Genomic DNA, 25,188 nt, shown 5'->3' on the forward strand with positions numbered 1-25,188 from the left:
ACAAGTTTGAGGTTAGCTTCAGCAACTTACCAAGGCCCTAAGCAACTTAGTGAGACCCTGTCTCTAAATAAAAAAATAAAAATGGCTGAGGATGTGGCTCAGTGGTTAAGTGCCCCAGAGTTAACTCCCCAGAACAAACAAACAAACAACAAAAACAACAACAACAACAAAAACTTGTGATTAAAAATTTTTGGCCCAGGACTTCACACGGCTTGAAGGTATGCATCAGACAGAGACTTCTCTCGTTGTGGAACTGGAGTGCTTGCATGATTTGAAATGGAAGGGGTGAAGAAAAATCATGTGGCTCTCTTGTGATAACACCCTGTCTTTTCCTCTTCTTCCTCAAGGCAAGAATTCAGGAACTCTATGACTCAGAGAAAATGAGAAGCTAGGATAAAAGTCTGTGTGTGAATTAAACGGAGTTGGGAGCAAGAGGGGCAGGCAACCTCCAGGAAGGGGGAAGTTACCCACTGGGCATTCTCAGCCACGTAAGGATGGGTAAAAGATTTCCAAAGTATGTATGATTGAGCCCTAAACTTCTTTATTTTGACATTACAGGAGAGCCTGGGCCTGAAAGGCTGGGGGGGGCATGACAAATTCAGATTATTCTGCAGTCTTAACCTCTTTCCTAGCTTGGAGAGCACATTGGCAGCTCTTTGTAGGATTCCCCATGTGTTTATCTGATAGGTCTTCATGTTTTGTTACTCCCAGAAAAATTCAGGAACTTTCAAATATCTCTGTTAGTAGAATGGATTCATTTAAATGCCTATCACTCTTACTTGGACACAAACTTTCCCTAAATTAAAATGAGACTATGCTGGGTAGTGATATTGTTATGCGTGTATAAATAGGTAATAACAATTCTCATCATTAGGGACAACTATAATGAACCAATAAAAATGTGAAAAAATGAGACTCTATAAATCTGAGTTTACATAATGCAAAAATCTGAACCATTTCCTGTTGTTTTGTGAAACCATTTTCTGAATCTCATATGCAGAGGACTCATGGGTCTTAGCATCCCACATTTTTTTTCTCTCTGAGGGATCCATAGCTAATCCTAGGAAAATTCAGAAAGTCTTGCAAGCTCATGGTTTTGACAAGTTCCTTGCTTATGAAGAAGTAGCTGTTTTCCAAGCAGTGATGCAACTTGAATGTGAAGTTGTGTCATCAATAACTTATTTGCACAAGTCACTTTGTGCAAACCAGAAGTTTGGCCTAAACTTTAAAGAACACTGGCCTAAACTTCCAGCAGTGGGGGCTGTTTTCTCTCTCAACCTTTACACCATACTTTTGCATTCCACCCCTCAAAAGAGCAACTAAACCCAAGGAGACCCAATGTTTCACTGAAATCACAAATCTAGTTTGATTGGAGTAAACTCTCACTTTCCCCAATGTCCCTGCTCCAGCACTGTTCTGGCTTTGAAACTGAACTTTGGGAAGGAACATTCCAAAGACAACCTTGGTTTCAGGGAGATCCATGTAGAAATTCCCTGGTCTATACTTTTGCAAACACTGAGGAATCAGAGAAAACTTGGGACCCTAAAACTTCCATCTAAAAAGTTAGACTTCTGCTAGAGAGGATGTCATACTTAGAACTACAACTGCCCAAAGAGGTCATCACACTGACACATGTGGGTTAGCCCTGTGCCTATCCATATTTCATTTGCAGCTTCAACTCTAAAACTCTTTAGCTTAGCCTTTTCCTTTCAGAGCCTGAAAAATGAATTGAGTAATGGAGAACATTTATCATCAGTGGATTTAATAATCTTTTCATCCATTTGCTTTCAGAAACCTGCCTGGAATGATGATGAGTCTTCTCTCTTGTTATCATTTAGCTCTTTACCTTGATGCTATATTTTGCTCCCTTAAAGCTTTTAATGTCCCTAGATAAATCAGAGCTTTTACATCATTCACCACTTTCTGCAATCCAAATACTCTGTCTTAATCTAGGACTGAACATGTTTCTAAGTTCATCTACTTTTGATCACATCTGGCTGGAGCTTTCTATCTTCCATAGAGATTTTCAGCATGAAAAGTTCACAGTTTTGTTCAGCTTGAAACCTGTTTTTCCAAAAGTTTCCATTGAGCACTTTAGGAGTTAAAAAAGACAATGTCTTAAAGGCAGAGCAGAAGGCAGGCAATAAGGCGAGCCACAGCTAAACAAGATGCCTGGGAGTTAGCAGCCAAATCCAACAAAACCCAAGCCCTAGACTGCTCTTTCCTCTGCCCTGAAGCCTTAAATAGCTGGCTAAGTTGGCCACCTCAGTCTAGAAGGCTCAGCCCCAGCCATAATGTTAAGGCTAAATTTTCACTTGTCCCTTCTTTGTGACTTTAAACATCCTATATAGTCTTCATTCCATTCCAACACATTCCTCATGTTTTACTCTTTGTTCAGTTGTCTGTCATCTCTAACATCAGCACTTTCTCTTCCAGACTGTGATCCATGTGTATTTGCTAAACTAGTACCAGTATCTTAACTAGTTAGGCAAATGCTATCTACTCTTATTGTCATAGAACAGGATTTTTCATCCTCAGCTCTTTTGACATTTGGTGGGGCTGTCCTGTGCATTACAGGATGCTAGCAGCAATGCCCTCCTTCCCAAATCACTGCAATCAAAAATGTCACTAGACATTGTCAAATGTCTCCCAGGGGACAAAATCACACTCTGGTACACTCCCAGGGATAATCACTGCTACAGAACAATACAAATGGTCCCCAGCTGATAATGATTCCATTGAGGATTTTTCAAATTTACAATGGTATGAAAACAATACTCATTCAATTCACTAGGTACCGTCCTTCAAATTTTGAATTTGGATCTTTTTCCCAGGCTAGTGATATGCAGTGTTATCCTGCCTCATGATGTTGGGCACTGGAAACCATTGGTACTCTACAGTCTACTGTGTTGCTAAGCTATGATGTTTGGTAGGGTAGGTGCATTCAATACATTTTTTTACTTACATTAGTCTTAATTTACCATGGTTTATTGGGACCTGGCCTCACAGGTTGAGAACCTTCTGAATTAGAAAGGTAGGTTGAGCTGGATGCAGTGATGCACACCTGTAATCCCAGCAGCTTGGGAGGCTGAGACAGCAGGATTACAAGTCCAAAGCCTGCCTCAGCAACCAAGTGAGGCCCTGAAAAATTTAGTGAGACTCTTTCTCAAAAGAAAAAATGGATGGGCATGTGGATTAATGAGTTCAATATGTGGTACAAAAAAAGTGGGCTGAGTGATTTCATTTACAAGGTCTTTGGTAGCATGGACTCTCCCAAACTATGAAAAAAACTTCCTCCTCCTCCTCCTCCTTCTCCTCTTCCTCCTCCTCCTCTTTTCCTCATCCTTCTCCTTCTCCTCTTCTTCTTCCTCCTCCTCTTCCTCCTCTTCTTCCTCCTCCTTCTCCTCCTCTTCCTTTTCCTCCTCCTCTTCCTGCTCTTCCTCTCCACCACCTCCTCCTTTTCCTCCTCTCCTCCTCCTCCTCCTCCTCCTCTTCATTATTATTAGGAAGGAATCACCAATGAATTACCAATGCAATCTTCAGATTCTAATTTAGACATATTTTTAATATGACTTCATTAAAACCAAAGTTTTAAAAAAGTATTCCTGGGAGGTAGTTTACTAATAGGTTCTCTAGGTTAGGGTAGGGGTTAAGAGCATGGAGTGTGGAACCAACTACTTCAGTCTGAAATCCAGTTCTACCAGGTACTACCAGTGTGATCTTAGGGAGGCTATTAATGTCTCTGTGCCTCCTTAGCTAATAATAATTTAATTATTCTAAATCATAATCTAGATATAAATCATAATCCAGATATGATAACCTGCCAAAAAATTGTTGGGAGGGTTAATATTTGAGTTAATATTTGAAAAGCTCTTAGAACCCTTCCCAGTACAAAGTAAACAAGATATAAACATTAGCTTAAAGTCAAGAAATATGAGGATTTTCAAGAAGTCTCCACATTTTAAATCATTCATTTATAACTATTTGGAAGCTTTAAGATTCTGCTGCCAAAGGGATCTAAGTAGATCCTGCAAAATGTACAAAACATATCTATTCTCCCATATTTCAAAACCGGATTCTAAGATTACAGTCAACTTTGTACCTTTCTATTGTTAATTCTCAACCTTCCTTCAACTATAACATAATTTTTTTTTTCCTTTTTTCCCCTTTCTTTCCTTTTCTTCTTCTTGCAGTCTGGGGGATGGAACCCAGGGTCTTTTGCATGCCAGGCTCTACCACTGAGCTACAGCCTAGCCCTCAACTCTTTTAGAGAGTAAGGAATAGAATGAGTCTCAGAAGACAAGAAACTGGAAATCTCATTGTCTTCTGTATATATCAGTCAGTGCTTCCTACTTAACTACAAGAAGCAAAAGCACAAAAAAAAAAAAAAAAAACTGATTGCCATTTTGGTAACACATTCCAGTTGGTGTGTGTGCTCTGGGATATTGGACCATTAATCTCTGGGGAACTTCTCTTTATTCTTTTGTCTTTCCTTTTTGTATATTAAAAAAATCAAATCATGTCTTGCTTTTGTTTTGAGTGTAAGGAATTTTTAGACTGTCATCTGTGACAATCATTTCACTAGTTGCCATCTTCTATATTGTATTGTAGAGGTGGTGTAGTGCAAGGGCAAAAACATGGCTTTGGGGAAGAAATTCCCCTTTCACAACTAAATAGATTTGTGAGCTTGGGTGAGCCAATCTGCAACCAAGAAGAGGATCCTCACCAGAACTCGACCATGCTGGCACCCTGACCCTGTACTTCTAGCTTCCAGAAATATGAGAAATAAATGTTTGTTGCATAAGCTGTCCAGTGTGTTCTGTTTTTGTTATAGAAACCTGAAGTAAGTCAGTGAAATTAGCCTTACATTAGGGAGAAGGTAACCAATGCAAAAAGATGGTGAGAAACTGGCCCATAGCATCAGTTGAATCTGGAACTGGATTTTCAAAACCCTGAATCTAGTACATTTTCTTGGACTTGTGCTTCTCAAAAATTAGCAGATAGTCAGACAATCTTGGAATTCTAATAAAATGTAGATTCTGATTCAGCAGGTCTGGGAGCCTGAGATTCTGCCTTAACTTAAGGAAATTCCTCCCAAGTCACAAAATAAATTTTCTCCAAAGTCCCCATCTAACAATCCCCCAAATGGTACCACCTCTGCTGAGCCAAAGACTCCACTTGGAGCAGCCAAGGGTCTATATAATTGTTTGCATCAAATGATGGTATTTCTGATGCTCTGAAGCTAATTTTCAGCAGAGTTCAAGGGGCAAAATGTGCAGAAAAATAACAAAACGTTTCATGGGGATAACCCCAAGAGTCATCATTCTCTTACCATTGTAAAGTTAGATGAGAGTTTATTACCAAAATACCAATTGAACTTCAAAATAGCAGAACAACAGGCAACCCTGAATTTTGCCAAGGCCTATAGGCAATCAATAAAAGTTTCTACTCAGTTGACTGATTGAAGGTCCTGCTGGGACCCACAAAAGTCCCTTTCCTCCTTTCCTTCACTTAGCACCAGGAAGCTCATTAGCAATGGGGGGTTCCATCAAAAGGAACATTTCTCTTTCTTCTGAAAACTGATTGCTCCAACTCTGTATACATTTGTTTTGTTTTTCATTTATATGGATATTTCAGCTATTTTTGTGTAACCTAGGTAACCTAAATCAGCTAAAATAAGAACTAATTCCAACCTTTGTATCAGATTTCAAACCGCACCTGAGCTTAGCACAGATGGAACACCAGGAAGGATGACGGGTTGTGATGAAGAGGGCTGCTCTCCTGGCCAGAATGGCATGCAAGTGGGTGCAGATGTGTGGGAGAGGCTCAAGTGCCACTGATGACAATCGACTAATGAACAGTGCCTTCCTCTTCTTTTTTTTTCTACATATAGTTGTTTGTGCTTTTACTTTCATATTAAGCTGACTTTACACATTAGAGTAGGGGTTGGCAAACTTTGTCTATAAAGGACCAGATGGTAAATATTTTCATCTTTGCAGGACATATGTAAAATCTCCATTACAACTACTTGACTCAGCCCTTTGAGTCCAAAAGCAGCCACAGACAATATGGAAACAACTGGGCATGACAGTGTTCCAAACAGACTGTTCATAGACAATGAATTAGAAATTTCAATTCATCTTTATATGTCTTGAAATATGATTTTCCTGCTTATTTTTTTTCATCATTTACAAACATAAAAATCATTCTCTGCTCACAGGCTGTACAAAAGCAGGCAGCAGACAGGATTTGGCTCCCAGGCCATGGTTTGCTGACCTCTGTGTTAAAGTAACATGAGCCCTGCCAAATGCAACATTCTCATGAAGTTGTGTAATGTACAACATCAGACATAGAGTAGACTTCCAGATTTCCTGCATTTATGATGACAGCTTTAAAGGAAACCAAAGCTGTGCACTGGGGGCTGTTCTAGGTGTTCTGCAAATGTTTTTTCATGGCTGCCTTCAGTATATGATATCTTCTCATTTCCTAAGGCTATTTGGTTTGTGAATGTGAAACCATCAACTTCCTGTGTCAACTTCAAGTAGCTAAGTTTCCCATTTGTTTGAATTCCTTTAGTGGACCCTTGTCTTGTATTTATTTATTTTGGCTCCAAAGACTGACCGTATCCATACCAAGGGTTTGGAAATGTAAGTGGTAATTTTCTGCGAAGAAATATATTCTGACCCGTTTAACTGAAATTTCCTAAACTGTGTGCTTTTATTCTAGTAATAACTATGTTAATAGGGGCTGTGGCAAAGTCCTTTAGCCCTTTTGGCTTGTACATATTACAGTTACAAGAATGTAGATGGATTTCTTTTTCCATGGGGGAATTCAATGCATAACCCAGAAATTGTTTCGAATGCAGAATTTATCTTCATAGCACGCAGTCTTAACAATGCATGTTTGGTTTTTGATTATGCACAGTTCTTCTTTTCTGTTAGATATTCTAAGCTTGCTTTGCTTTTGGCTCTTTCTTTCCACACCAGGCACTGGTTCCCTTCCAGTTTTACCATATACATGACCTTTAACCTCAACAGCCTTAACTTAAGGAAATTCCTCCCAAGTCACAAAATTAATTTTCTCCAAAGTCCCCATCCATATATATCTCTCCCCTTTTTAAAGTTTGTTAATAGCACAAACTTAAAACAAGATACAAGGGCTTCAAGCCTAGGATTCCTTTTTTATGATGTCTGTAAACCATCATCTAATTGTTGATCTGACAGATTACATACATGGAGTAAGTTTATTAGCCAGAGTATCTTTTACGCTATAAAATTAATTTATTTCTGCCCCATGAGTGTATTTGGGAGCAGGTCAGTAAGAAACATCTGAATCATAATTACTTTTGGAACAGCCCTTATGCTCAGTAAAAATAACATTGACTCGGGACCACTCCCAACACTCTGCTGCTTCAGGAGATGGGCTAAGGAGCCAAATACTGAGTGAAGGATGCCTACAGACCTGGCACAACTTGGCTGGGACCTTGCCAACACACCTGAGACAAGGATGGAAGGAGCATCATTTGACTCTTCTTTGGGTAATTTGTTGTGTTCTCTTGTGCCTTTGATAGGAACAGTGAGACATAAAGGCTTTGTCCAAAGAGGAAGAGATGGGGGAGGGCCACAGCTGCTGCTTTGGGCTTCACATAAGCTCTTAGATCTCTGACATCTGCGCTTCCTCTACCCTGACCTTTTCCCAGCACTTCCCCAGCCAGAGGGTAGTGCTCCCAAGAATGCAAGCCTATGTCACAACACCTTGCATGATCAACGACATCCCTGGGTGGCCTAACAATAAAAGCACAGCATCCTGAGGAAATCAAAAAAGAAAAAGGGCAAGAAGAACTCTAAGTGAGAAAATCTGCAATAATAAAGGCCAAGCTATTCAATGTCTATTTCATTGCCAATTCATAGACTAAAAAGAAATTTAGTTCTAAAACTACACAAGTGTGCACACGCACACAAACACACACAAAGGACACACACTGGCACATCTTTAACTTGTTTTTAATGATGAATGTTTTGGAGTAAATTGATTCATATAATCATCTTAAAATACACACAAACATGATATGGCTTTTGTTTGTTTACTTATAAGCAACTATAGTTCAGAACCCAATTTTGACCTTCAAATGTCCACCTGTGATGGAGATAATATTCATTCTTAATTAGCCACACTGCTGGGGGGTGGCAGGGACATATATGATGTGCAAATCATTTCTGTTTAGTTCAAAAGGAGTTTTATGGTGTTCATTGCACCTGATTTATCCTATGATCTGATGATGTTTGGCTTCTACTAATTTTAGAGGAGCAGGTATTCCCTGAGTGCACACTCTGATGAAATTTATCCAAACAAAAAACTCCCAGAGCTGTTTCATTGCAGTTTGGGTAACTTTCTGCTGCAGTGGCCAAAGGAATGGTGGAATTTCTCATGCATTCCCCCCATTTGCTTTTCTTGTATCATGACCCTCATCCCCATAATGTGTCAAGCTACACAGGAAGCAGTGGCCACACCTGATCAGTTGCTGAAAGTGTGCAAAGCCATTTACTCTAGTGCAAGGTTCTTCAGCCTTGGCACTCCAGACATATTGGGCCACATCAGGGTTTGCTGTGGGGTTTGTCCTGTACACAGCAAGATGTTGAGGAGCATCCCTGGCCTTTACCCACAGATGCTAGAAGCCTCTCTTTTCCCAGTTATATCAAATAAAATTCTCTTTAGACATGGCCCACTGTCTCCTGGAAAAAACAACAACAACAACAACAACAAAAACTCCTCCTGAATGAACACCACTTTTCTTGTATGATGGAATCATGGGGATACACAACATAGTTAGTTTTATGTCTTTCAGTTTGGCTCAGTTTGAAGCACAAGTTGTTCTTCTACAGACTTCTGAAGTACAGGACAGGCAGTTATGCAAACTAAATTGCAAGTTACATGAAGGAAGTGACCCTCCCTTGTTCTTATTGTCTTGCCTACTCATAAAAAGTAGATGTTCAATAAAAGTATGACAAGTTGAATTACATTTTTGTTTCATCCTGCTACTGCTATTTTCTTTCCATTCTGTACGGAAAATCTAGTACTGTCAGCACACGTTTCTTGGTAACTGGATAAAAAGCCCTTTAGCTTTGGATCCCCTGGCTCAGTTTCAGACTTTTTTCTTTTCTTTTTCTTGAGTCAGGGTCCAGTGTTTCCCAAGGCCTTGAACTCATGATCCTCCTGCCTCAGCTTCCTGACTACCTGGCATTACAGATGCCCAGCTCAGCTTTAAATCTTAATTTTCTTGGCTTAAAACACTTTTCTCATGAAATGTCTCTGTCCTGGGTAAGTCTTATCTCTCCACTTTTTCTTTCTCAGCAGAATTTCTTTAACTTTCTCTCTCACGCCAGCTCTTCCAATCTGCCTGTAGTCCTCTGGCAGTGAAAGCAAATATCATCACAAGCACAGAGCCTGAGAAACCAAACAGAAAGGCATGTAGGACTTAAGTATTGGAGAAAACTTACAAAGGACTTTGGGTCTAGGTTTTTTGAAAGAAGAGTGTTAACCTCTATTGCTTCTTCAGAAAAGTTAAGACTTGAAGAATTCACTGAAGTACAAATTTAATTAGAGTAGAGAAGACTTCAATGGTAATGTGAAGTGTGTTTGGTTTGTTTTACTCCATCTTACAGTGCTAGAAATGGAAAGGAAAGCTGCTAGGAGATTTTGGTGAATAGAAAGCTCCCCAAACTACCCGGTTCCCGGATCATTTTGACATAGCAGCTCTTGGTAAGTATTCTGCGTGCTGTGGGAAAAAAAAGGAAACAAAACAAAATGGAGACAACTATTTTTCTTAATTGAGTCATGTGAAGAATGATATTGCAAAAGGAGTCAGAATTTATACCAGATATTATTATATGATCGATTCTTCCTTTTTAAGACAAATATGCCATTCTTGAAACTAGATTTTTTACTTTCCAGTATACTATCCCTTGGAAGTATATAGCAAGTCACAAAGACATCTTATTCAACCCATTAATTGTTAAAGAAAATATTGTCTGCAAAAAGAAAATTCTGAGCACAGTGGTGATATTCTCAATAAGAAAAACAAACAGAAGAACTAACATGTTTATTTCAATTTAATAAAGACCAAGGAAAATTTATATCTCTAAGCAAGAGAAGGAAATGTTTCAAAGAGCTATAGGGAAATATTACTTTAAGAGACAGATGGGAGTGCTTATGTTTTGGTGAGAATCATTTGACACAGTTGAAAATGGCTTGATTTTTTTCAACTATTTACTGTTTATAAATATTTTTAAGTCTCTTTTCTGGGACAAGAGATATCCTAGGAAACTGAGGAAACTTAATCTGAGCTCTTGAACCTGAGTTCAGTTTCTGAAGACTGTTGACCAATGGATAAGTGTTTAATATGATTACCAAAGATTTGGCTTTGAGATTCTAATAGAATCATTAGAATCGAGTGAGGGCTTTTTGGAAGAAGTAATGCCAGAATAATCTAATGTCTTTTTTGAAATAAGCTTCACTACATTAATGGGATAGTGATATGAGAACATGAAAGAGACCACAACAAATCTAGTACCTTACAACAAACACAATGCAAAGACCTTCTGACACATATGTGATTTCCTCTCAGTTGATATCTAGGCATATAACATAATACATAAAATATTATTTTTAATAAGTGAGATGAAGGGCCCTTGTATTGAGAAATGCCAAAAATTAAAACCTTCCCTGTGACTATATATATAGTATTTTTCTTTGAACAAAAGGCAAACTATTTGAGGGCCCAGGATGTGACAATGACAGTAAATGGATTCTAGATGTCAATGATCATATCATCATATGGACTTACTCTTTAAAGGCATTTGTTATTTGCATATAGCATGTACAACATAAGTTTGGCATGGATTATCCCTGAGCTTTTTCCTGTGACCTATCTGGTGGAAATCCTAGGGGGTCAATTTTTTGGCCAAGAGAAGTAAAACTACTAGAGTTAAACAAACCAACTCTTCTAACACTCTCAGCCTACCCCACCCACTGGCCTAGCAGGGGTGATCTGTGGCCAGGGATTGCAAGGAAACTCTGAAGATGTGGTCTAGATGGTTACTCTTCTGGTAACAAATGTACCAAAATACATGGATCTTCAATGATCTCTGTTTATATTAAAGGGGAAGTGCCAAACTGAAGAGTGGCTTCAAGCAGGAGCCCTTTAATACACATACACACACACACACACACACACACACACACACACACACACGTATGCTTTACTTCACAAATACCCTTGTCTGTCAACAAACTGTCAGCTTCATTACCAAGCTGGTTGAAAAATAAATAAGTGTCATTGTAATCCTTTATTACTATACCTAACAAGTGTTTCTAGAATTGGATCTCAGGCAAGTCCTTATCAATGGATTGGAGGCATTGGGTGGGACCAGTAAAGGTTGTCTGGATTTGAGAAGGCACTGGCTTTAAGGTCTTTATAATATATCTCCTCTCCTCTGGAGGAGGAAATGATTGTTGTAGAGATTAGGTTAACATATATTTGATAAAGCTTGGTTTTCTTTGCACCAGAAATTCCATGCAGTACATATAGCCTTGAAAATAGGTTCTGGGCATGGGCAGACAATACCAGTAGACAGACAGAATTTAGAAGCTAGAAGGATGCTCACTGTGCAGCCACAACCACCAGATTCCCTTTTACTTCTAAAATTATAATTTCTTTGTTCATCCATTCATTTCCATAGGGCTTTTTCATTTTGCATTATGTTGTTTATTTTGCTTTGGTTCTCTAGTCCAACACCAATACACCATGAGGAACAGCTTCTAGGCAGTGTTTATGAACAGCCGAAGGCCAGGATCAAGTTAAATTGCACATATACTCCCAGTGGGATTTTCTTCTTTGCACTTTATAATCTTCACATTGCTAAATTCCTTAAACTGTAGTTGATTCTCTCTACAAGAATTGCTAAGACGCTGCCAAAGCAAATTTTGAAAAGCTAGAAATGTGACCTTTATACAAATATATGGTGAGCAGGTATCAAAGACATATTTTACTCATTAACAAGGAAGCCAGGGTGTAGGAGAGACTTATGTGTATATAGTCAGTAAAAAATGTTAAAATATGATTGCAAAGATAGATACAAAACTTTTATATGCTTCAAGGAAACACAAGCCTAACTTTCAGGGACATTTGTTTATTTTTTTTAACCAAATAGAAATAATTTGCAACTCTCTAAATATTGTTTGCAGTGTATCAAACTACAAATTAACTTCTCCTTTCATAGAGTCCTGGTCCTAATCAATGGTAAATAGTAAGTCAAGCATAGATGTATCTTCCTAGAGAATGAAACACACTTGGATGGGCTTGATAGTGCTGCATTATAACTTTGCAAGGACAAGCTGTCATCCTTTTGAATATTTCCAAGTATTGTCTAACATTTCTTCACAGGGTCATACATAAGACATTTTGTCTAAAGTTTAGTGGAAGGGGGTTTTATAGGTCATGGTCTCTGAAATTCCCTTATAACTCCCCCAAAAGTCCTATGTTATTAAAAGCTTCAGCAACCAACAGAAAACTCCAGTGTTGAAAGATTTATCTCTCTAAAAGCAAGCTTTAGCCATGCACCCAAGGCAAAGGTGGGCCCCCTCTCTGCCCAGCACTTCATTTGATTACTGTCCTGAAATCTTCAGTGAACTATTTGTCAATGTTCCATTGTAATCTGAGGTTTGAGGGGTGTGACTCCCCACAGCTGGCCACAGCTCCTCAGTCGACATTTTGCTAGCCCACAAGTGCAGCCAGAATGTCCTTTAGCATATTGCAATAAAGAAACCCCAAAGCCCCAGGCCATCTGAAGCAGAGAAAACCACACAGAGACTGTCTTCTACCGGCTCTCAACTCTAGTTGCCTTGTTCATTTCTTAGTAGTTTAAGTCCTGTGACCTTAGGGAAGGTTCAGCATCCACTGATGACTGAGCAGGCAGAAAGAAATACAGTTCTCAACACAGGCTTTAGAGGCAGAAGAATCATATTCACATTCTGTGCATACCATGTTCACATTGTTAGATGTGCTCTGAGTCTTGGGTTTCTCTTCTGTGCAGTGGGAATGATAAGACTTAATTTTTCTACAGAATTGATTTAAGATCAAACAAAAAATATGTGAGAAAAGGGCCTGCTATAATAAATGTCATTATCATTATTATAAAAGCCATTCTACACTGGATGCTAACTGAAAAGGATGCTTTACATACATTAACTCAAATCACATTGAGAGCCTCATAGCTGTTGGTTATTAGGAATGTGGATGACAAATACTGTTACTTGCATTCCAATATCCATTGATTACCTTCTTTCATGCTAACATAATCTCAATTCTGTTTGCAGTAGCAGTATGCTCAGCTCTGTTCCCCAGACCCTCTTATGGCTAGGAGGAGCCACATGACCTGATTCTGGGCAGTGAGGCAGAAGCAGGTCTCTTTGGAAGATTTTGCCTCCTTGGTAAAAAGAGATGAAGCCAGCCAGTGTGTCCTTTCCATGTTTCTCATTTTTCTCCTGCCTTAAATGCAGAAATGATACTTGTTACCCCCAAAGTAAAGAAAAGGTCAAGAGAACTACAGTGACATAGGGCCAGCCATTACTGGGCAAAATTCTTTGATGATAATAAAAGTCCTGGTAATCAGGAAGAGATAGATTATGCTCTTTGTTGGAGAAAGGGGCCTGCAGTCCTTTTTCCTCTTAAAATTACTAAAAATGAGTATAAAACTGGTAAAACTTGGAAGGAAGAAACAAATGAATGGGATCCTTTAACTTGTCTTCCCCCCAGAAATATTTCAGAAGACAGTAAAGAGGAATCAGAAATGGTTGAACTTTATCTTTTTTAATATTTTTTTTAGTTGTAGTTGGACACAATACCTTTATTTTTATGTGGGGCTGAGGATCAAACCCAGCACCTTGCACATGCTAGGTGAGCGCTCTACCACTAAGCCACAACCCCAGCCCCTGAACTTTATTTTTTAGAACAGTTTTAGGTTCAGAGGGTAGTATAAAGGTCCCCAATACACCCTCTGTTCCAACATATGCATAGTTCCTTTGTCATTGACATCCCCCACCAGAGAGGTACCTTTGTTTACAATTGATGAACCTACATTGCCACATCATTATCACATTATAGCCTATATCAGGGTTCACTCTTGGTGTTGTACATCTTATAGGTTTGGACAAATGAATAATGGCATGTGTCTACCATTACAGAATCATAGAGTAGTTTCATTGCCCTAAAAGCAGTCATTGCTGTTGTGGGGGGTGGGGGGGGGAGAAAATGGGGAAGGACTACTAATGAGTTTGAGGTTTCTTTTTGGAGCAATGGAATGTTCTGAAATTAGAAACTGGTGGTTATTGCACAACTTTCAGAACATACTTTAAAGGGATGAAATTTATGGTCTATGGATTGTATCTCAATTTAAAAAATGAATTCTTAAGTTAGTTGTCTTTCTCTTTTTAATTATTAGTTGTAGCACTAGAGTCCTATAGAAAAGCCTACTCTGTCTTCCACAAAACCACATGGGGTTCTTTTTACCATAGTTTTCACCTAGATATTAATAGTCCCATAAATGGCAACAACATAGTATTTACATCCACGTTGGTTTTTATTGACCCATACCTCATGAGTTGTGTTCCCTTCCTTCCACAGTGACATCTGGTGAGCATTTTTACAACTTTCTTCCGGAAGTTTGCTAAAGGCCGGAAAACATGAAATCTAAGATACCTGATGAAAAATGATCTCCTTCTAAAATATAGTAATTACTTGATTTTTTTTTGGGGGGGGGGGTCTTAATGTTTTATGGTTTCGGTTTGGGTTTTTTTTTTGTTTAAAGTGCTGATACAGCTTCTTCCTTCTTTCTTTTTATAGTTAAAGGCTGAGAGATTAAAAGGGCAGTAAAACACACCCACTACCTATGGGACCTCAGGGGTACAGAGGCAGGTAAGGTAAACACCCTGCATTATCAAAAGATAAAGCCAGAGATTTGGTTGAGAGGGAGGTCCAGAAGGGCAGTGCCCAGAAGGTGAGGCTCTGCCTGTGATAACCATATCCTGGGGGCCTCTCCCACTGTGCTCAGTGACCACAGCCCCAACGACTTTCCCTATCAACAACACATCACTGAGGTGAAAACTGATACTGGAAGTGTTGTGCTCCACTGTGTTGGTGGCTTCTAGACAACAAGTCTCAAGGATATCAGATATGCAAACTTTCCTTTTTGGGGGGAGAGTATTGGGGATGGAACTCAGGGGGTGCTTAACCAATGAGACACATGCCCAGCCTTTTTGTGTGTTTTTATTTAGAGACAAGGTCTCACTGAGTTGCTCCTTAAGTTGCTGAGGTTGACTTTGCACTCCCAATTCTCCTGCCTCAGCAAGCTCTCCTTTAAACAGGGTGGGATCAAGAAATTTGCCTCCAGTGCCTTCACTGAGAGGATGAGAGGCACTTACTTCCGGGTTTGCTGGTGGGAGCAGGGCCTTTTTCTCTCTAGAGCTGCACATGAAGAGTTCAGTAAAGAACCAGCCTTCCTTTGTGGGCAGGGGTTTGGGGATTGTCAGGAAATTCCTCCAGGCCCTCTGTAAATAGGAATAACCCTCACCCAGGGGACACAGAGCCACACCTATAGGCCTAGGAAATGCCCAAACTGTGAGGAGCCCTTGTCTCACTTCATACAACATTCTTGTTCCTGAAAAGATGTTTAAATAAGATTATACTGGAGGGACTGGCTCTTTAGAAGAATCCAAAAGTGTATTCCTTTGTAATCATTTTAAGATGTGCTTTCATTGAAACACAATATGTACAGGGAAAAAACATGAGAGAGGTTGAATGTCTTTTCCTTGATAGACTTAAAACTGTATGAAGTCAAAACACTGAGTCTTCGTTATTTTACCTCCAGTCCCTGTCCAGTGCTCAGGGCACAGTAGGGGCTCCAAAGATATTTGTTAAATAAAGACAGAAATATTACAATATTTCCCTTAGTAGTCAAAGTAACCCCTTGAGGTATGCGTCGTTATCTGTTTGTAAGCAAGGAAGTTGTGGCTGCTGTGGGTTAGTTAATCTGCTCACGATATTATAGAAGATGAGAGCTAGATTTGGGATTAAACCCAGGCAAAAAATGTCCACCCCCATAATCCTGCCATTCAGGATAACTCAGTTAACCACTTTCCGACTTTTAAAACATTGGTATACAAAACTAGATTTAAAGTACTTTTGTCACATCATTTTTTTAATATTTATTTTTTAGTTGTAGTTGGACACACAATACCTTTATTTTATTTGTTTATTTATTTTTTTAAAGAGAGAGAGAGAGAGAGAATTTCAATATTTATTTTTCAGTTTTTGTCGGACACATCTTTTGTTTTGTATGTGGTGCTGAGGATCGAACCCGGGCCGCACGCAAGCCAGGCGAGTGCGCTACCGCTTGAGCCACATCTCCAGCCCTAATTTGTTTATTTTTATGTGGTGCTGAGGATCGAACCTTGCACGTGCTAGACAGTGCTCTACCACTGAGCCACAACCCCAGCCCACATCAATTGTCTTGTAAGCAATATAAAGAGATTATGTCATTGGATGTTCTTATATATTAATTGCTCCTAAAGTATGGTTCAGACCAGCAACATTTGCATTGCTTTGGGACTTGGTAGAAATATAAATTCCTGGACCCCATCCTAGATTTACTGAATCAAAAACTTCAGGGTGGGGTGACAGAAAGGGAACACATGAATATGTGCTTTAGTTAACAGGCCCTCTAGGGGATTCCAGCCTGTACTCAAAGTATGAGAACCATGAGCACATATTATTTTATTGTATATGTCCTACTCAGTTTGGGCTGCTAAAACAAAATGCCATTTACTGGGTGGCTAGAAGTCCAAAATTAAAGTTGTTGGTGAGGATACTCTCCTGGCTTACTGCCTTCTTGCTGTATACTCCTTTATATGGCAGAAACAGAGTGTCGGTGTGTGCCCAAAGTGGAGCTCACAAAGTGAGCTCTGTTTTTTTGCTCTTAGGAGAACATTAATTCCATCATTGTACTCCACTTTCATGACCCCCCCCCCCCCCGCGCCCCCTGCAACCTAATTACTTGCTAAAGGCCTCACCTCTGAATACTATCATATTGGGAATTAGTAGATCAACATATGAATAGGGGTACACACAAATGTTCTGTCACCCCATGAGTCCCTAAGCAATTCATTTTCTTGCAGAGTTGTAGCAGTAAACATTCTTGTAACCAAACACTTGAGAGATCTACAATTATTTTGCTACAATAGATATAAAAATTATATTTTCTAGGTATAGGGTTTACACAATTATAAACACCCACATTCTCTTTTGCTGCAAACTCACAAGGTCAGTACATGGTGGACTGTGGTCTGGAACCAATATCTTGTGACTCTACAACTCCACAATGCCCTTATGCCAGTGACCTCAGTAAATATATGAACATTCCATGGCAGAATTTGGAGCAGGCTCTGGATATCCAGACGTCAGTGCAGGAAACCATTAGATCATAAAAAGGTTTTTGAGGTTTAAGGAAATGGAGGAGGGAGATAAGATGAAAAGCAGAGAGCACTCTCCATAAATAAGCAAATAGCTGAGGCGGTTGTAACAAATTCAACTCATCTGAGGATCAACTCTGATTAAATTTAAATGCAAGCAAAGTGTAAAGCAAAATTTGAACTCCACTAGAGTGAGCAATCTCATATTTGTTCTTGCATTGAAATGCCTTATTGCATACAGATCGGAAATTATTAAAACAAAACATTCCAAGCATTGTAAAATGTTTCCAGAGACATCTGAGTCATTTTATAAAAATAGATTATTTTGCTTTTATTACTAAGAGTGGGCATAAAAAGTTAGAAATAGAAACTGGAAACTCCACACCAGAGCTGATGTACATGACAAAGAACTTAAATATTCCTTGAGTGAGGCTCTGCTCAGATGGGGGTCCTTGTTAGGGACTCACAACTGCCAAAGCATCAGAGGGACAAAGGACAAAAACAAATCAATGATGAGCCTATGCTCAGCACACATCAAGCATTAAGGGCTAAATGGTGGCCAGCTACTAGATAGTTCTTCTGATGGTGGTATCCCAGGAAACAGGGTTCTAGTCACAACCATGGTATTTTCAAATATATGACCCTGGGCCAGATCACTTTCTTAGCCTCCATGTCCTCATTCAAGAAATGCACACACAGATATCTGCCCTTGTTTATATCCCAGAATTACTGTGGGTTCAAAAGGAGGTAATAGCCCTGAAAATGCTTTATAAAGTATTGCATAAGAGTAGGTATTGCCATTATAAAAGATGGACTTGACATGGCTACGATTAGGCTGAGAGACAGTTTTTGTCTTGGCTCTGCCACTAATGAACTAATGGCTCTAAGTAAGCGGCTAGAGTGGGTCCTCCTTATTGTTCTGGCACGTCCTCACCCAACTGCTGGGCGCTCACAGCTGCTTCCTTCTCTGGAGAACTGCTCCTGACCAAAGGGAGTCACCTCGTCTGGGAGGTTAATGTACCTGCCCACCTCCCTGCAGTACTCAGGTGGGGAGATGCCAAAGGCAGCCGTCTTCCTGCCTCAGCATGCAATTCTATGGTCCCTTCATGCTGCAGAGGCTCCATGAATCAGGCTGAAGTTCAGCCGAGACCAAACCCTTGCCTCTCTTATTTTCTCCTGAGAGCACTGAGAGAAACATCTAATAACTCTGATGCACTTAAATCCCAGTTGTGAGTGCTGCTTCTAGAAAATGCCACCATTGCACTTTCTCCTCTTCCTTCTCCATATTGCTTTACTTTTGTTCCAAAGCCATCCTCAACCAAAAGAGTTTGAAACTTCTCATCAACAGTGTGCTCTGTGATTCCTACACCAAGACAGGCATCATCAACCTCCTGGTTAAATATATTCTTTTGGTACTAGGGACTGAATTCAAGAGTGCTCTACCACTGAATTATATCCTCAGTGCCTTTTACTTATTTTTTTTGAGACAGGGTCTTGCTAAGCTGCTAAGGCCAGCCTCAAACTTGAGATCCTCCTGCCTCAGCCCCCCAAGTCACTGGGATTATAGGTATGAGCTGCCATGTCTGGCTTGAGCATTCATTTTTATACATAATATTGTTCTTCAAAATGACCTTGGTGCTTCTCATATCACTTGCATCCTGATTGAAATCTACTTTGCATGCAAAGTGGCCCCAAGAAATGACTTCAAAATGACTCTCTGTATAGGTGACACACAATTATTCTTCAGCACATTGGAGCTTAAAATTAGTTTTGCTGATCTGTCCAACTCATTAGTCTTTGTTGGTTCTTTTCCCAGCACTGTAAATGGACACCCTGTTCTTTTAGTTTTGTTTATAAAATGCTTCCCCCCCCACACACACACACTCCCAGGCTGTCTTTCTACAGCTTGGATGAAATCCCAGAGGGCCATGTCTCTGAGCACAATAGTGTTGCTACTGGAATCTCCAGGGCTGCAGACATGACTACTCCTTTGCTAGGGAGTGTTGCCCATAGTAACCTCCACATGGGACCAGTTGACAAGAAAGTCAGGGAAATGGTCTAGTCCGTGGCATTTAATAGAAGTCTTTCCATAATTACCTTCCAGGGGCTTGAGATAGACACAACAGTCACATCTGAAACATTAACAAGTCACATGATTCTTGTGAGGATCTGTTAATACTTAGAAATTGCAATTCACCACCAGGTACTCCTTTGTACATTCAGAGATGGACAAAATAAGACTGTGACCTTAGAAGCCACACACACAGGTTGTCAGGCAAAGGGATTTCCAAAGTCTCTGAGCTTCTTTCAAGTTTCATAGGCTTGCACAACACTATTCTTCCTGCTGACATTCAGGAGCATCACTGTTTTTGTTTTTTTGTTTTTTTTTTCTGTTCTCAGGCTAAGAAAATACAAAATAGAAGAAAAAAGGAAAAATTCTAAGTTTTATATTTCTCCTAAACTCAATGGTCCCTCCTAAACTTGTCCCTTTCCTTCTTCTTTTTTTTTTGGGGGGGGGTGGGTACCAAGAATTGAACTCAGGGGCACTCAACCACTGAGCCACATCCTCAGCCTTATTTTGTATTTTATTTAGAGACAGGGTCTCACTGAGTTGCTTAGGGCCTCACTGTTGCTGAGGCTGGCTTTGAACTTATGATCCTCCTGCCTCAGCCTCCTGAGCTGCTGGCATTACAGGTGTGCATCACCACACCTAGACTTTCCTTCTTGTAACTAGTTCTTGAAGTATTTTATCACCTTAATGGGGAGCTCATCAGGTAACATGGAGTATACTAAAGGATAGAAACCCCTGTCTTTGCTTTTGTTATGAATAATCAAATCAGAGATAAAACACAGCTAAATTGGACAAGGCTGTTCATATTTCTCAGATGAAGAATTGGAGGCTATAAGAGCTTAACTGATTGGTCTGGGGTCATCAGACACCCAAACTTAAGCTGAGATTCAAACCCAGATCATCTTTGTTATATATACATTTTATTGTGTGCTTATTTGGGGATTATAAGATGATTTTATGGGTTATATATTGGTAGTAAAATGGCCCTGATTGACTCCATTAGAGGGTGAGGCACATGATGTCTATACTGTATTCTGTGGCCATAGAATAAACTGTATTGAGAAGAGAGTGAATCAGATTCGAGAAAAACCCAAGGATAACATTATTGAATTCAAGGCAAATGCACTTTGAATGGTGCATTCAAGGCACTATTTTCTGACTATTGAGTAAACCTGTTATACCATCCAGGGAGTCTGTTGTGTATTCCTTTGACAAAAAATGAAAGAAAATTATGAACACAGTATGTGTTTAATAGTGTGCTAAATGTTGCAAGGACATAAAGCATGTAAGAGTGAGACCTCAAAGAAGTTACATTCTTCTTGGAAAGAAATTTTACAAAATGATGTTTGTTGGCAGGGACAATTCTCCAAATAGTCATGCCATTAGTTACATAATCGCACCAATCACATTAGTATACAAGACAATTAAAGAGCTTTAGTCCTATTGCAAGTTTGGGAGGTAGGATAAGGTGGCTGTCCCAAGTTAAGTAAACCCTTGGAAAATTTTTTAAAGTATGCATTACAGAAGTTTATCACATTATACTTATTTTATTTGTGCCTGCCAATGAATGCCTGCTGTTTTTTTTTTTTTTCCTGAAGAGACAGAACCTAATTGCTTATTGATTTTGTTCTAGCAGATGATCTAAGGTCAAATAGACAATCCAAGTCAAATATCTGAATAATTGGCAGGAGTTGCTTTAAATAAGATGAGCTATGGAGGCTTGTGTCTTTGCTGTAAGATGCTGGCCTAGGAGTAATAATCAGGGAACAGATCAGGTCCTTCTCTCTGTTCCACCAAGTAATCATTCAATGAGCACGGCTTCTATCAGGTACTACTTGAAATGGCATCTAAGGACCTATTTAATGCTGAGACATCAGTAAATTGAATTTAATTCCTTAGGAATTCATGCCACAGTATTTTTCTTTGAAAAGCTATTATTATTATTTAGATTTTATCCTGGGAAAAAATTAAAAGAATACAGGAATAAATTTTGTAATCTAACACTGATGCTATCTGGAACTTTCTGTGAAGTTTCCTCAACTCTTCCCCAAGCATCTCTATGCAAAGGCTGCTTTTCTTTTCCCATTATAGCTCCTTCTCTCACTTTTTAGGTACTAAATAAATGCACTGAGTAGTTAATAAACATTATCTGTGATGACCTGGGACATGGTTCCCATGACCATCATCATAGCCTCTGATTTCTGACCTGGAGTTTGTTCCTGCTCCTTCTGGCCCACTTACCATGATAGCCCCGACCTAGAGCTCCACAGAAGACTCTAGACTATTTAAGACCCATGATTTACTACACATGGCATGAGGTCCTGGCAGTTGTCATTAAAATAATTTCAGGTGAATATTATATTATTAAATATTATTAAAATATTAATAAAAATATTTATTAAAATATTTTCAGGTGATTCTGATGACCATCCAGGGTGGATTGGTAATAATAACTCGTTAGTTTATCTCAGTGAATTGCAACATGTGGTGAGGCATCATTCTCCCTGGAAAACTTGTGAGAGATGAAATTTTCAGGTCTCTGCTCCATACCTACTGGATCAGTAACTCTAGGAGTGGGGAACAACCATCTCAGTGTTAATAATCCCAGGGGATTCTAGCCTGAGAACCACTGATTCATCTTTAAGGCACCTTCTTTCTAGCCCTAAGAGAATCTTTATATTTTAAATGTTCTGCAGACTTTTGTTATGCTAGCTTCATCTGGGAGGCACTTAGAAATGAAAACAAAGACCCAGAAAATTGCATGGCAGGATCAAGCTTATGGTCATGTAGTGACCCAAGAAGGAACCAGAAACCCTGACTCTTGATTCTCAGTTAGAACTCCTGCATACTCTACACTGTATTCCAGCATGCCAGGAGTCCAGAATTCAGGGCAATTCCATCTCTAAACTGTAAATATTTATTGTTCCATCACTTCTGTGAGCTCCTAACCAAATCCAGCCTGAAGATTGAAGGTGGGTCAGGGTGTGGCCTCCTGATGCAAAATATGTTGTTGGTATTTATCCGTTACCAGGCTAAAGGCCTTTTGGGAAAAATAGCTCTCCCAACTGCCTCTATTTGTTCACCCCTGTTCCTATCCTCATCATCGTTTACATGTCTTTCCTCCTACAATTGGGACACAGAAGGTTCACTTCATATTAATGGAGTAAGTTAACACAACTGCGTACCAGCCAGCCTTTTTTTTTTTTTTTTTTTTTTTTTTTTTGGTGGTATTGGGGATGCAACTCAGGGATTTGCTCATGCTAGGTAAATGTACCACTCAGCTATATTCCCAACCCTTTTTATTTTTTATTTTGAGACAGGGTTTCACTAAGTTGCTTAGGGCCTTGCTAAGTTGCTGAGGCTGACCTCCAACTTATGATTTTCTTGCCTTAGCCTCCTGAGTCACTGGGATTATGGCATGTGCCACCACATTTGGCTTTTCTCTTCACTTTTAAACACAGAGCAGATGCATGTTTTTGTGGGTGAAAAGGGACAATAAACATCCACTTTATTTATTAAAGGGTGAGCTCCAAATGGACAATACAGTGTCATGCTTACCTTCCAGGCATGGTCACATTTTTTTATCCTTTCTTTTTTAGGGGAGGGGTGTGTGTTTCACATTTTTCTTTTTTTGGCAAAAGCTAAAGTGGCTACAGTAAGAAGTTGCAGGAACTGTGACTCCAGGGTAGAGACCCCGACCAGCTTTCAATTTACGCAAGAGACTCACCTTTGGTAAAGGACTTTCAGTTAACTAGCCTAATGCCTGGACAAGAAGGGAGATGGTGGGGACTTTGGCTCCTCTTACTTAATCACAACTTCCTGTTTTTTAAAAAAGATAAAAAGATTATTGTTAATGTAAAAAATAACAGATATTAGATCACAGTTAAGAAAATATGTTCCAAGCAGGTTATTTTTAATGACTGAGAAAAATGATTTCAATTTAGTATTTCTAATAGCTAGAGAATTCCAATCATTGGCCCACTCACTCAGCTGTGGTAAATCAAAAGTTCCCTACTTTTGGGGTGTGTAAAGAAAACTCAGTGTATCTCCAGTGGCTACCAAAAGGAAACAAACACAAAAAGAAATAGAAGCTGCAAAATGCTAACATCTCTTCAGAGACTCTCAGCCATTTCCAGAAGCCTGTGCTTTTCTTTGTAGTCTGGTTGCTATGGCTCTGTCTTCGTTATTGCAAAATACTGTCTGATACACTCTGGTAAGTGGTTAAATAAAGGAGCTGATAACCACAGAGGTGCTTGCAGATCCCTATCTTTCAGGCTGTACTCCCAACCTAAAGCCTTCTGACTAAGCCTTTATTCCCACCTTCTTATTACTTCTGGAGCTGCCAGCAATTAAAGGGACATGGAAAGAAATCAAAGAAAACAGACTCAGCACACAGCAGCCAGTTTACTGCCAAGGGGCTCTGTGTGACAGAAATACCAACCAGGCTGAAGGCAGGCTGAATGCAGAGGTGTTAAAAAAAAAAGTTTGACCTTGCAAACACTCTTCCTGGATAGCACACATGTGGGCTCAGGTTGCACAATGGGAGTCGCCAATCTTTAGCTGTGAGTTGACCTCATGGGAATGGAGGTGAATGTACATATTAGAAGAAGTCTTTCTGTTGGGAGCAATAATGCAGGAAGCTAACCACTCTCTTCTGTCTGCACTGTCCTTGTCTATGAATGGGCCTGAGATCATCTCTACCTTCATCTTGTTCCCTCATCCAGGCCAGGGGAGCCCAAGGAGCTTTCCTCTGTGTCTTTTTGACACAGTTTTATTGAAGTACAATTTGTGTAAAGAATATTCTTCTAAATTATACAATTCAAAGACACCCATGACACCATCAGCAGAATCAAAAAGAGAATATTTTTCCTTCCTTCTTCCCTCCCTCCCTTTCTTCTCTCTCTCTCTCTCTATCTCTCTCTCTCTCTCTCTTTCTCTCACCTAAGGGTGCTCTACCACTGAGTCACATCCTCAGCCCTTTTTCCATTTTGAGATACGTCTCACTAAGTTGCTGAGGCTGGCCTGGTGGCCTCAAATTTGTGATCCTCCTGACTCAGCCTTCCAAGTAGATTATAGGCATGCACCACCCAAACTGGCAGTTGTCCCTTTCTATTACTGAGTTGTGTTCTATTAGATGGATCACCACTCTTTGTTTATCCATTTTCCAGGTGGTTGAGTTGTTTCTAGATTGTGACTATTGTTTATCTTTAATTGCTTCCTCTTAACTACCTTTACCCAATTAATGCAGAGATATGCTCAAGTCTCTTCCATCTTTTAAAGACAACACTCTCTGACCTATCAACTTATGTGCTCAGCCACAGAACAGTGATGGTTCAGTTGGTACAACCACTCTGGAAAGCACCATGGAGATGCCTCAGGAAACTTGAAATGGAACCACCATTTGACCCAGTCATGCTGCTCCTCAGTATATATCCAAAGGACTTAAAATGAGCATACTATAGTGATGTGGCCACACCAATGTTCATAGTAGCTCAATTCACAATAGCTAAGCTATGGACCCAACCTAGGTATTACTTCAACAGATGAATGAATAAAGAAAATGTTATATATACACAATCGAAAATTACTCACCC

Source organism: Callospermophilus lateralis, chromosome X, assembly GCF_048772815.1.
Source record: "Callospermophilus lateralis isolate mCalLat2 chromosome X, mCalLat2.hap1, whole genome shotgun sequence".
Classification (NCBI taxonomy): Eukaryota; Metazoa; Chordata; class Mammalia; order Rodentia; family Sciuridae; genus Callospermophilus; species Callospermophilus lateralis.